Source organism: Electrophorus electricus, chromosome 13, assembly GCF_041902795.1.
Source record: "Electrophorus electricus isolate QZ-2024a chromosome 13, ASM4190279v1, whole genome shotgun sequence".
Lineage (NCBI taxonomy): Eukaryota > Metazoa > Chordata > Actinopteri > Gymnotiformes > Gymnotidae > Electrophorus > Electrophorus electricus.
Window position 1 is genome coordinate 27,334,423 of NC_137509.1, and position 12,358 is coordinate 27,346,780.

The window sequence follows — 12,358 nt, forward strand, 5'->3', positions numbered from 1 at the left end:
ATTAAATAGAAATCTTTTTGCACCAGGGAATAGCAGGTGCTGTAAGATTTTATTGCATCCCTTTAATTTATGTTCAGGCTATCAGGCTCAAATTTGAAGTGCAGTGAATCATTAAATCAAACTATCTGTTAGCACCTGGGAATAGCAGATGCTGTAAGTTTTTATTGGATCACTTTAAATTACTCTCCAACTGACATTCGTGAATGTGAAGTGCAGTGATTAATAAAAAATCTGTATGTTAGTGCCTCTGAATACCAAATGTTTTAAGCTTTTATTGCATCATTTTATTTCCTTTCATGCTAACATTCTAGAATATCAAGTGCAGTGATTAATAAAAAAAAATTGTCATATTGGTCTTTGATCATATTTACTATGAATAGGCAATTTGAGTAAGTGTTTAAGGCTTACGGCCACACTAGTTTGAGAACGCCCAATCTCATCTGACCTTTGACGCTAAGCAAATTTGGACTTGGATAGTACTGAGGTGGGACCCTACCTAGGAATACCAGCTGCTGTAAGCTTTTCTTGCATCACTTTAATTTACATTCAAGCTGACATGCTCAAATGTGAAGTGCACTGATTAATAGAAAAAACTATCTGTTAGCACCTGGGAATAGCAGCTGCTGTAGGCATTTCTTGCATCACTTTAATTTACTTTCAAGCTGACATGCTCAAATGTGAAGTGCAGTGATTAATAGAAAAAAGTATCTGTTAGCACCTGGGAATAGCATATGCTGTAGGTATTTGTTGCATCACTTTAATTTACTCTGCAACTGACATGCTTCTATGTGAAGTGCACAGATTAAATAGAAATCCTTTTGCACCAGGGAATACCAGGTGCTTTAAGATTTTATTGCATCCCTTTAATTTAAGTTCAGGCTATCATGCTCAAATTTGAAGTGCAGTGAATCATTATATCAAATTATCTGTTAACACCTGGGAATAGCAGATGCTGTAAGTTTTTATTGCATCCCCTTAATTTATGTTCAGGCTATCATGCTCAAATTTGAAGTGCAGTGAATCATTAAATCAAACTATCTGTTAGCTCCTGGGAATAGCAGATGCTGTAAGTTTTTATTGCATCCCTTTAATTTATGTTCAGGCTATCATGCTCAAATTTGAAGTGCAGTGAATCATTAAATCAAACTATCTGTTAGCACCTGGGAATAGCAGATGCTGTAAGTTTTTATTGCATCACTTTAATTTACTCTCCAACTGACATGCGTGAATGTGAAGTGCAGTGATTAATAAAAAATCTGTCTGTTAGTGCCTCTGAATACCAGATGTTGTAAGCTTTTATTGCATCATTTTAAGTTACTTTCAAGCTAACATTCTAGAATGTCAAGTGCAGTGATTAATAAAAAAAATTCAGATTGGTCTTTGATCATATTTGCTATGAATAGGCAATTAGAGTAAGTGTTTAAGACTTACGCCCACACCAGTTTGAGAACGCCCAATCTCACCTGACCTTTGAAGCTAAGCAAATTTGGATCTGGATAGTACTGAGGTGGGACCCTACGTAGGAATAGCAGCTGCTGTAGGCTTTTCTTGCATCACTTTAATTTACTTTCAAGCTGACATGCTCAAATGTGAAATGCAGTGATTAATAAAAAAACTATCTGTTAGCACCTGGGAATAGCAGATGGTGTAGGTATTTGTTGCATCACTTTAATTTACTTTCAAGCTGACATGCTTCTATGTGAAGTGCACAGATTAAATAGAAATATTTTTGCACCAGGGAATAGCAGGTGCTGTAAGATTTTATTGCATCCCTTTAATTTATGTTCAAGCTATCATGCTCAAATTTGAAGTGCAGTGAATCATTAAATCAAACTATCTGTTACCAACTGGGAATAGCAGATTCTGTAGGTATTTGTTGCATCACTTTAATTTATGTTCAAGCTATCATGCTCAAATTTGAAGTGCAGTGAATCATTAAATCAAACTATCTGTTAGCACCTGGGAATAGCAGATGCTGTAGGTATTTCTTGCATCACTTTAATTTATGTTCAGGCTATCATGCTCAAATTTGAAGTGCAGTGAATCATTAAATCAAACTATCTGTTAGTTTTTATTGCATCACTTTAATTTACTTTCAAGCTGACATGCTCAAATGTGAAGTGCAGTGATTAATAAAAAAAACTATCTGTTAGCACCTGGGAATAGCAGATGCTGTAGGTATTTGTTGCATCACTTTAATTTACTCTGCAACTGACATGCTTCTATGTGCAGTGCACAGATTAAATAGAAATCTTTTTGCACCAGGGAATAGCAGGTGCTGTAAGATTTTATTGCATCCCTTTAATTTATGTTCAAGCTATCATGCTCAAATTTGAAGTGCAGTGAATCATTAAATCAAACTATCTGTTAGCTCCTGGGAATAGCAGATGCTGTAGGTATTTGTTGCATCACTTTAATTTATGTTCAAGCTATCATGCTCAAATTTGAAGTGCAGTGAATCATTAAATCAAACTATCTGTTAGCACCTGGGAATAGCAGATGTTGTAAGTTTTTATTGCATCACTTTAATTTACTCTCCAACTGACATGCGTGAATCTGAAGTGCAGTGATTAATAAAAAATCTGTCTGTTAGTGCCTCTGAATCCCAGATGTTGTAAGCTTTTATTGCATCATTTTAAGTTACTTTCAAGCTAACATTCTAGAATGTCAAGTGCAGTGATTAAATAAAAAAATTGTCAGATTGGTCTTTGATCATATTTGCTATGAATAGGCAATTAGAGTAAGAGTTTAAGGCTTACGGCCGCACCAGGTTGAGAACGCCCAATCTCATCTGACCTTTGAAACTAAGCAAATTTGGACCTGGATAGTACTGAGGTGGGACCCTACCTAGGAATACCAGCTGCTGTAGGCTTTTATTGCATCACTTTAATTTACTTTCAAGCTGACATGCTCAATTGTGAAGTGCAGTGATTAATAAAAAAAACTATCTGTTAGCACCTGGGAATAGCAGATGCTGTAGGTATTTGTTGCATCACTTTAATTTACTTTCAAGCTGACATGCTTCTATGTGCAGTGCACAGAATAAATAGAAATCTTTTTGCACCAGGGAATAGCAGGTGCTCTAAGATTTTATTGTATCCCTTTAATTTATGTTCAGGCTATCAGGCTCAAATTTGAAGTGCAGTGAATCATTAAGTCAAACTATCTGTTAGCAACTGGGAATAGCAGATGCTGTAGGTATTTGTTACATCACTTTAATTTATGTTCAAGCTATCATGCTCAAATTTGAAGTGCAGTGAATCATTAAATCAAACTATCTGTTAGCACGTGGGAATAGCAGATGCTGTAGGTATTTGTTGCATCACTTTAATTTACTCTGCAACTGACATGCTTCTATCTGAAGTGCACAGATTAAATAGAAATCTTTTTGCACCAGGGAATAGCAGGTGCTGTAAGATTTTATTGTATCCCTTTAATTTATGTTCAGGCTATCAGGCTCAAATTTGAAGTGCAGTGAATCATTAAATCAAACTATCTGTTACCAACTGGGAATAGCAGATTCTGTAGGTATTTGTTGCATCACTTTAATTTATGTTCAAGCTATCATGCTCAAATTTGAAGTGCAGTGAATCATTAAATCAAACTATGTGTTAGCACCTGGGAATAGCAGATGCTGTAGGTATTTGTTGCATCACTTTAATTTATGTTCAGGCTATCATGCTCAAATTTGAAGTGCAGTGAATCATTAAATCAAACTATCTGTTAGTTTTTATTGCATCACTTTAATTTACTTTCAAGCTGACATGCTCAATTGTGAAGTGCAGTGATTAATAAAAAAAACTATCTGTTAGCACCTGGGAATAGCAGATGCTGTAGGTATTTGTTGCATCACTTTAATTTACTTTCAAGCTGACATGCTTCTATGTGCAGTGCACAGAATAAATAGAAATCTTTTTGCACCAGGGAATAGCAGGTGCTGTAAGATTTTATTGCATCCCTTTAATTTATGTTCAAGCTATCATGCTCAAATTTGAAGTGCAGTGAATCATTAAGTCAAACTATCTGTTAGCAACTGGGAATAGCAGATGCTGTAGGTATTTGTTGCATCACTTTAATTTATGTTCAAGCTATCATGCTCAAATTTGAAGTGCAGTGAATCATTAAATCAAACTATCTGTTAGCACCTGGGAATAGCAGATGCTGTAGGTATTTGTTGCATCACATTAATTTACTCTGCAACTGACATGCTTCTATCTGAAGTGTACAGATTAAATAGAAATCTTTTTGCACCAGGGAATAGCAGGTGCTGTAAGATTTTATTGTATCCCTTTAATTTATGTTCAGGCTATCAGGCTCAAATTTGAAGTGCAGTGAATCATTAAATCAAACTATCTGTTAGCACCTGGGAATAGCAGATGCTGTAAGTTTTTATTGGATCACTTTAAATTACTCTCCAACTGACATTCGTGAATGTGAAGTGCAGTGATTAATAAAAAATCTGTATGTTAGTGCCTCTGAATACCAAATGTTTTAAGCTTTTATTGCATCATTTTATTTTCCTTTCATGCTAACATTCTAGAATATCAAGTGCAGTGATTAATAAAAAAAAATTGTCATATTGGTCTTTGATCATATTTACTATGAATAGGCAATTTGAGTAAGTGTTTAAGGCTTACGGCCACACTAGTTTGAGAACGCCCAATCTCATCTGACCTTTGACGCTAAGCAAATTTGGACTTGGATAGTACTGAGGTGGGACCCTACCTAGGAATACCAGCTGCTGTAGGCTTTTCTTGCATCACTTTAATTTACTTTCAAGCTGACATGCTCAAATGTGAAGTGCAGTGATTAATAGAAAAAAGTATCTGTTAGCACCTGGGAATAGCATATGCTGTAGGTATTTGTTGCATCACTTTAATTTACTCTGCAACTGACATGCTTCTATGTGAAGTGCACAGATTAAATAGAAATCCTTTTGCACCAGGGAATACCAGGTGCTTTAAGATTTTATTGCATCCCTTTAATTTAAGTTCAGGCTATCATGCTCAAATTTGAAGTGCAGTGAATCATTATATCAAACTATCTGTTAACACCTGGGAATAGCAGATGCTGTAAGTTTTTATTGCATCCCCTTAATTTATGTTCAGGCTATCATGCTCAAATTTGAAGTGCAGTGAATCATTAAATCAAACTATCTGTTAGCTCCTGGGAATAGCAGATGCTGTAAGTTTTTATTGCATCCCTTTAATTTATGTTCAGGCTATCATGCTCAAATTTGAAGTGCAGTGAATCATTAAATCAAACTATCTCTTAGCACCTGGGAATAGCAGATGCTGTAAGTTTTTATTGCATCACTTTAATTTACTCTCCAACTGACATGCGTGAATGTGAAGTGCAGTGATTAATAAAAAATCTGTCTGTTAGTGCCTCTGAATACCAGATGTTGTAAGCTTTTATTGCATCATTTTAAGTTACTTTCAAGCTAACATTCTAGAATGTCAAGTGCAGTGATTAATAAAAAAAATTCAGATTGGTCTTTGATCATATTTGCTATGAATAGGCAATTAGAGTAAGTGTTTAAGACTTACGCCCACACCAGTTTGAGAACGCCCAATCTCACCTGACCTTTGAAGCTAAGCAAATTTGGATCTGGATAGTACTGAGGTGGGACCCTACCTAGGAATAGCAGCTGCTGTAGGCTTTTCTTGCATCACTTTAATTTACTTTCAAGCTGACATGCTCAAATGTGAAATGCAGTGATTAATAAAAAAACTATCTGTTAGCACCTGGGAATAGCAGATGGTGTAGGTATTTGTTGCATCACTTTAATTTACTTTCAAGCTGACATGCTTCTATGTGAAGTGCACAGATTAAATAGAAATATTTTTGCACCAGGGAATAGCAGGTGCTGTAAGATTTTATTGCATCCCTTTAATTTATGTTCAAGCTATCATGCTCAAATTTGAAGTGCAGTGAATCATTAAATCAAACTATCTGTTACCAACTGGGAATAGCAGATTCTGTAGGTATTTGTTGCATCACTTTAATTTATGTTCAAGCTATCATGCTCAAATTTGAAGTGCAGTGAATCATTAAATCAAACTATCTGTTAGCACCTGGGAATAGCAGATGCTGTAGGTATTTCTTGCATCACTTTAATTTATGTTCAGGCTATCATGCTCAAATTTGAAGTGCAGTGAATCATTAAATCAAACTATCTGTTAGTTTTTATTGCATCACTTTAATTTACTTTCAAGCTGACATGCTCAAATGTGAAGTGCAGTGATTAATAAAAAAAACTATCTGTTAGCACCTGGGAATAGCAGATGCTGTAGGTATTTGTTGCATCACTTTAATTTACTCTGCAACTGACATGCTTCTATGTGCAGTGCACAGATTAAATAGAAATCTTTTTGCACCAGGGAATAGCAGGTGCTGTAAGATTTTATTGCATCCCTTTAATTTATGTTCAAGCTATCATGCTCAAATTTGAAGTGCAGTGAATCATTAAATCAAACTATCTGTTAGCTCCTGGGAAAAGCAGATGCTGTAGGTATTTGTTGCATCACTTTAATTTATGTTCAAGCTATCATGCTCAAATTTGAAGTGCAGTGAATCATTAAATCAAACTATCTGTTAGCACCTGGGAATAGCAGATCTTGTAAGTTTTTATTGCATCACTTTAATTTACTCTCCAACTGACATGCGTGAATCTGAAGTGCAGTGATTAATAAAAAATCTGTCTGTTAGTGCCTCTGAATCCCAGATGTTGTAAGCTTTTATTGCATCATTTTAAGTTACTTTCAAGCTAACATTCTAGAATGTCAAGTGCAGTGATTAAATAAAAAAATTGTCAGATTGGTCTTTGATCATATTTGCTATGAATAGGCAATTAGAGTAAGAGTTTAAGGCTTACGGCCGCACCAGGTTGAGAACGCCCAATCTCATCTGACCTTTGAAACTAAGCAAATTTGGACCTGGATAGTACTGAGGTGGGACCCTACCTAGGAATACCAGCTGCTGTAGGCTTTTCTTGCATCACTTTAATTTACTTTCAAGCTGACATGCTCAAATGTGAAGTGCAGTGATTAATAAAAAAAATATCTGTTAGCACCTGGGAATAGCAGATGCTGTAGGTATTTGTTGCATCACTTTAATTTACTCTGCAACTGACATGCTTCTATGTGAAGTGCATAGATTAAATAGAAATCTTTTTGCACCAGGGAATAGCAGGTGCTCTAAGATTTTATTGCATTCCTTTAATTTATGTTCAAGCTATCATGCTCAAATTTGAAGTGCAGTGAATCATTAAATCAAACTATCTGTTAGTTTTTATTGCATCACTTTAATTTACTTTCAAGCTGACATGCTCAATTGTGAAGTGCAGTGATTAATAAAAAAAACTATCTGTTAGCACCTGGGAATAGCAGATGCTGTAGGTATTTGTTGCATCACTTTAATTTACTTTCAAGCTGACATGCTTCTATGTGCAGTGCACAGAATAAATAGAAATCTTTTTGCACCAGGGAATAGCAGGTGCTGTAAGATTTTATTGTATCCCTTTAATTTATGTTCAGGCTATCAGGCTCAAATTTGAAGTGCAGTGAATCATTAAATCAAACTATCTCTTAGCACCTGGGAATAGCAGATGCTGTAAGTTTTTATTGCATCACTTTAATTTACTCTCCAACTGACATGCGTGAATGTGAAGTGCAGTGATTAATAAAAAATCTGTCTGTTAGTGCCTCTGAATACCAGATGTTGTAAGCTTTTATTGCATCATTTTAAGTTACTTTCAAGCTAACATTCTAGAATGTCAAGTGCAGTGATTAATAAAAAAAAATTCAGATTGGTCTTTGATCATATTTGCTATGAATAGGCAATTAGAGTAAGTGTTTAAGACTTACGCCCACACCAGTTTGAGAACGCCCAATCTCACCTGACCTTTGAAGCTAAGCAAATTTGGATCTGGATAGTACTGAGGTGGGACCCTACCTAGGAATAGCAGCTGCTGTAGGCTTTTCTTGCATCACTTTAATTTACTTTCAAGCTGACATGCTCAAATGTGAAATGCAGTGATTAATAAAAAAACTATCTGTTAGCACCTGGGAATAGCAGATGGTGTAGGTATTTGTTGCATCACTTTAATTTACTTTCAAGCTGACATGCTTCTATGTGAAGTGCACAGATTAAATAGAAATATTTTTGCACCAGGGAATAGCAGGTGCTGTAAGATTTTATTGCATCCCTTTAATTTATGTTCAAGCTATCATGCTCAAATTTGAAGTGCAGTGAATCATTAAATCAAACTATCTGTTACCAACTGGGAATAGCAGATTCTGTAGGTATTTGTTGCATCACTTTAATTTATGTTCAAGCTATCATGCTCAAATTTGAAGTGCAGTGAATCATTAAATCAAACTATCTGTTAGCACCTGGGAATAGCAGATGCTGTAGGTATTTCTTGCATCACTTTAATTTATGTTCAGGCTATCATGCTCAAATTTGAAGTGCAGTGAATCATTAAATCAAACTATCTGTTAGTTTTTATTGCATCACTTTAATTTACTTTCAAGCTGACATGCTCAAATGTGAAGTGCAGTGATTAATAAAAAAAACTATCTGTTAGCACCTGGGAATAGCAGATGCTGTAGGTATTTGTTGCATCACTTTAATTTACTCTGCAACTGACATGCTTCTATGTGCAGTGCACAGATTAAATAGAAATCTTTTTGCACCAGGGAATAGCAGGTGCTGTAAGATTTTATTGCATCCCTTTAATTTATGTTCAAGCTATCATGCTCAAATTTGAAGTGCAGTGAATCATTAAATCAAACTATCTGTTAGCTCCTGGGAAAAGCAGATGCTGTAGGTATTTGTTGCATCACTTTAATTTATGTTCAAGCTATCATGCTCAAATTTGAAGTGCAGTGAATCATTAAATCAAACTATCTGTTAGCACCTGGGAATAGCAGATGTTGTAAGTTTTTATTGCATCACTTTAATTTACTCTCCAACTGACATGCGTGAATCTGAAGTGCAGTGATTAATAAAAAATCTGTCTGTTAGTGCCTCTGAATCCCAGATGTTGTAAGCTTTTATTGCATCATTTTAAGTTACTTTCAAGCTAACATTCTAGAATGTCAAGTGCAGTGATTAAATAAAAAAATTGTCAGATTGGTCTTTGATCATATTTGCTATGAATAGGCAATTAGAGTAAGAGTTTAAGGCTTACGGCCGCACCAGGTTGAGAACGCCCAATCTCATCTGACCTTTGAAACTAAGCAAATTTGGACCTGGATAGTACTGAGGTGGGACCCTAACTAGGAATACCAGCTGCTGTAGGCTTTTCTTGCATCACTTTAATTTACTTTCAAGCTGACATGCTCAAATGTGAAGTGCAGTGATTAATAAAAAAAATATCTGTTAGCACCTGGGAATAGCAGATGCTGTAGGTATTTGTTGCATCACTTTAATTTACTCTGCAACTGACATGCTTCTATGTGAAGTGCATAGATTAAATAGAAATCTTTTTGCACCAGGGAATAGCAGGTGCTCTAAGATTTTATTGCATTCCTTTAATTTATGTTCAAGCTATCATGCTCAAATTTGAAGTGCAGTGAATCATTAAATCAAACTATCTGTTAGTTTTTATTGCATCACTTTAATTTACTTTCAAGCTGACATGCTCAATTGTGAAGTGCAGTGATTAATAAAAAAAACTATCTGTTAGCACCTGGGAATAGCAGATGCTGTAGGTATTTGTTGCATCACTTTAATTTACTTTCAAGCTGACATGCTTCTATGTGCAGTGCACAGAATAAATAGAAATCTTTTTGCACCAGGGAATAGCAGGTGCTGTAAGATTTTATTGTATCCCTTTAATTTATGTTCAGGCTATCAGGCTCAAATTTGAAGTGCAGTGAATCATTAAGTCAAACTATCTGTTAGCAACTGGGAATAGCAGATGCTGTAGGTATTTGTTACATCACTTTAATTTATGTTCAAGCTATCATGCTCAAATTTGAAGTGCAGTGAATCATTAAATCAAACTATCTGTTAGCACGTGGGAATAGCAGATGCTGTAGGTATTTGTTGCATCACTTTAATTTACTCTGCAACTGACATGCTTCTATCTGAAGTGCACAGATTAAATAGAAATCTTTTTGCACCAGGGAATAGCAGGTGCTGTAAGATTTTATTGTATCCCTTTAATTTATGTTCAGGCTATCAGGCTCAAATTTGAAGTGCAGTGAATCATTAAATCAAACTATCTGTTAGCACCTGGGAATAGCAGATGCTGTAAGTTTTTATTGGATCACTTTAAATTACTCTCCAACTGACATTCGTGAATGTGAAGTGCAGTGATTAATAAAAAATCTGTATGTTAGTGCCTCTGAATACCAAATGTTTTAAGCTTTTATTGCATCATTTTATTTTCCTTTCATGCTAACATTCTAGAATATCAAGTGCAGTGATTAATAAAAAAAAATTGTCATATTGGTCTTTGATCATATTTACTATGAATAGGCAATTTGAGTAAGTGTTTAAGGCTTACGGCCACACTAGTTTGAGAACGCCCAATCTTATCTGACCTTTGACGCTAAGCAAATTTGGACTTGGATAGTACTGAGGTGGGACCCTACCTAGGAATACCAGCTGCTGTAGGCTTTTCTTGCATCACTTTAATTTACATTCAAGCTGACATGCTCAAATGTGAAGTGCACTGATTAATAGAAAAAACTATCTGTTAGCACGTGGGAATAGCAGCTGCTGTAGGCATTTCTTGCATCACTTTAATTTACTTTCAAGCTGACATGCTCAAATGTGAAGTGCAGTGATTAATAGAAAAAAGTATCTGTTAGCACCTGGGAATAGCATATGCTGTAGGTATTTGTTGCATCACTTTAATTTACTCTGCAACTGACATGCTTCTATGTGAAGTGCACAGATTAAATAGAAATCCTTTTGCACCAGGGAATACCAGGTGCTTTAAGATTTTATTGCATCCCTTTAATTTAAGTTCAGGCTATCATGCTCAAATTTGAAGTGCAGTGAATCATTATATCAAACTATCTGTTAACACCTGGGAATAGCAGATGCTGTAAGTTTTTATTGCATCCCCTTAATTTATGTTCAGGCTATCATGCTCAAATTTGAAGTGCAGTGAATCATTAAATCAAACTATCTGTTAGCTCCTGGGAATAGCAGATGCTGTAAGTTTTTATTGCATCCCTTTAATTTATGTTCAGGCTATCATGCTCAAATTTGAAGTGCAGTGAATCATTAAATCAAACTATCTCTTAGCACCTGGGAATAGCAGATGCTGTAAGTTTTTATTGCATCACTTTAATTTACTCTCCAACTGACATGCGTGAATGTGAAGTGCAGTGATTAATAAAAAATCTGTCTGTTAGTGCCTCTGAATACCAGATGTTGTAAGCTTTTATTGCATCATTTTAAGTTACTTTCAAGCTAACATTCTAGAATGTCAAGTGCAGTGATTAATAAAAAAAATTCAGATTGGTCTTTGATCATATTTGCTATGAATAGGCAATTAGAGTAAGTGTTTAAGACTTACGCCCACACCAGTTTGAGAACGCCCAATCTCACCTGACCTTTGAAGCTAAGCAAATTTGGATCTGGATAGTACTGAGGTGGGACCCTACCTAGGAATAGCAGCTGCTGTAGGCTTTTCTTGCATCACTTTAATTTACTTTCAAGCTGACATGCTCAAATGTGAAATGCAGTGATTAATAAAAAAACTATCTGTTAGCACCTGGGAATAGCAGATGGTGTAGGTATTTGTTGCATCACTTTAATTTACTTTCAAGCTGACATGCTTCTATGTGAAGTGCACAGATTAAATAGAAATATTTTTGCACCAGGGAATAGCAGGTGCTGTAAGATTTTATTGCATCCCTTTAATTTATGTTCAAGCTATCATGCTCAAATTTGAAGTGCAGTGAATCATTAAATCAAACTATCTGTTACCAACTGGGAATAGCAGATTCTGTAGGTATTTGTTGCATCACTTTAATTTATGTTCAAGCTATCATGCTCAAATTTGAAGTGCAGTGAATCATTAAATCAAACTATCTGTTAGCACCTGGGAATAGCAGATGCTGTAGGTATTTCTTGCATCACTTTAATTTATGTTCAGGCTATCATGCTCAAATTTGAAGTGCAGTGAATCATTAAATCAAACTATCTGTTAGTTTTTATTGCATCACTTTAATTTACTTTCAAGCTGACATGCTCAAATGTGAAGTGCAGTGATTAATAAAAAAAACTATCTGTTAGCACCTGGGAATAGCAGATGCTGTAGGTATTTGTTGCATCACTTTAATTTACTCTGCAACTGACATGCTTCTATGTGCAGTGCACAGATTAAATA

At 35.3% G+C, this 12,358-nt stretch overlaps 2 pseudogenes; both read left to right on the top strand.

The window, feature by feature from the left end:
- The first annotated feature begins 402 nt into the window (after positions 1–402).
- LOC145645453 (5S ribosomal RNA) lies at positions 403–521 on the top strand (annotated as a pseudogene).
- A 4,110-nt stretch (positions 522–4,631) lies between these two features.
- Positions 4,632–4,750, top strand: LOC145645858 (5S ribosomal RNA; annotated as a pseudogene).
- The last annotated feature ends 7,608 nt before the right edge of the window (positions 4,751–12,358 follow it).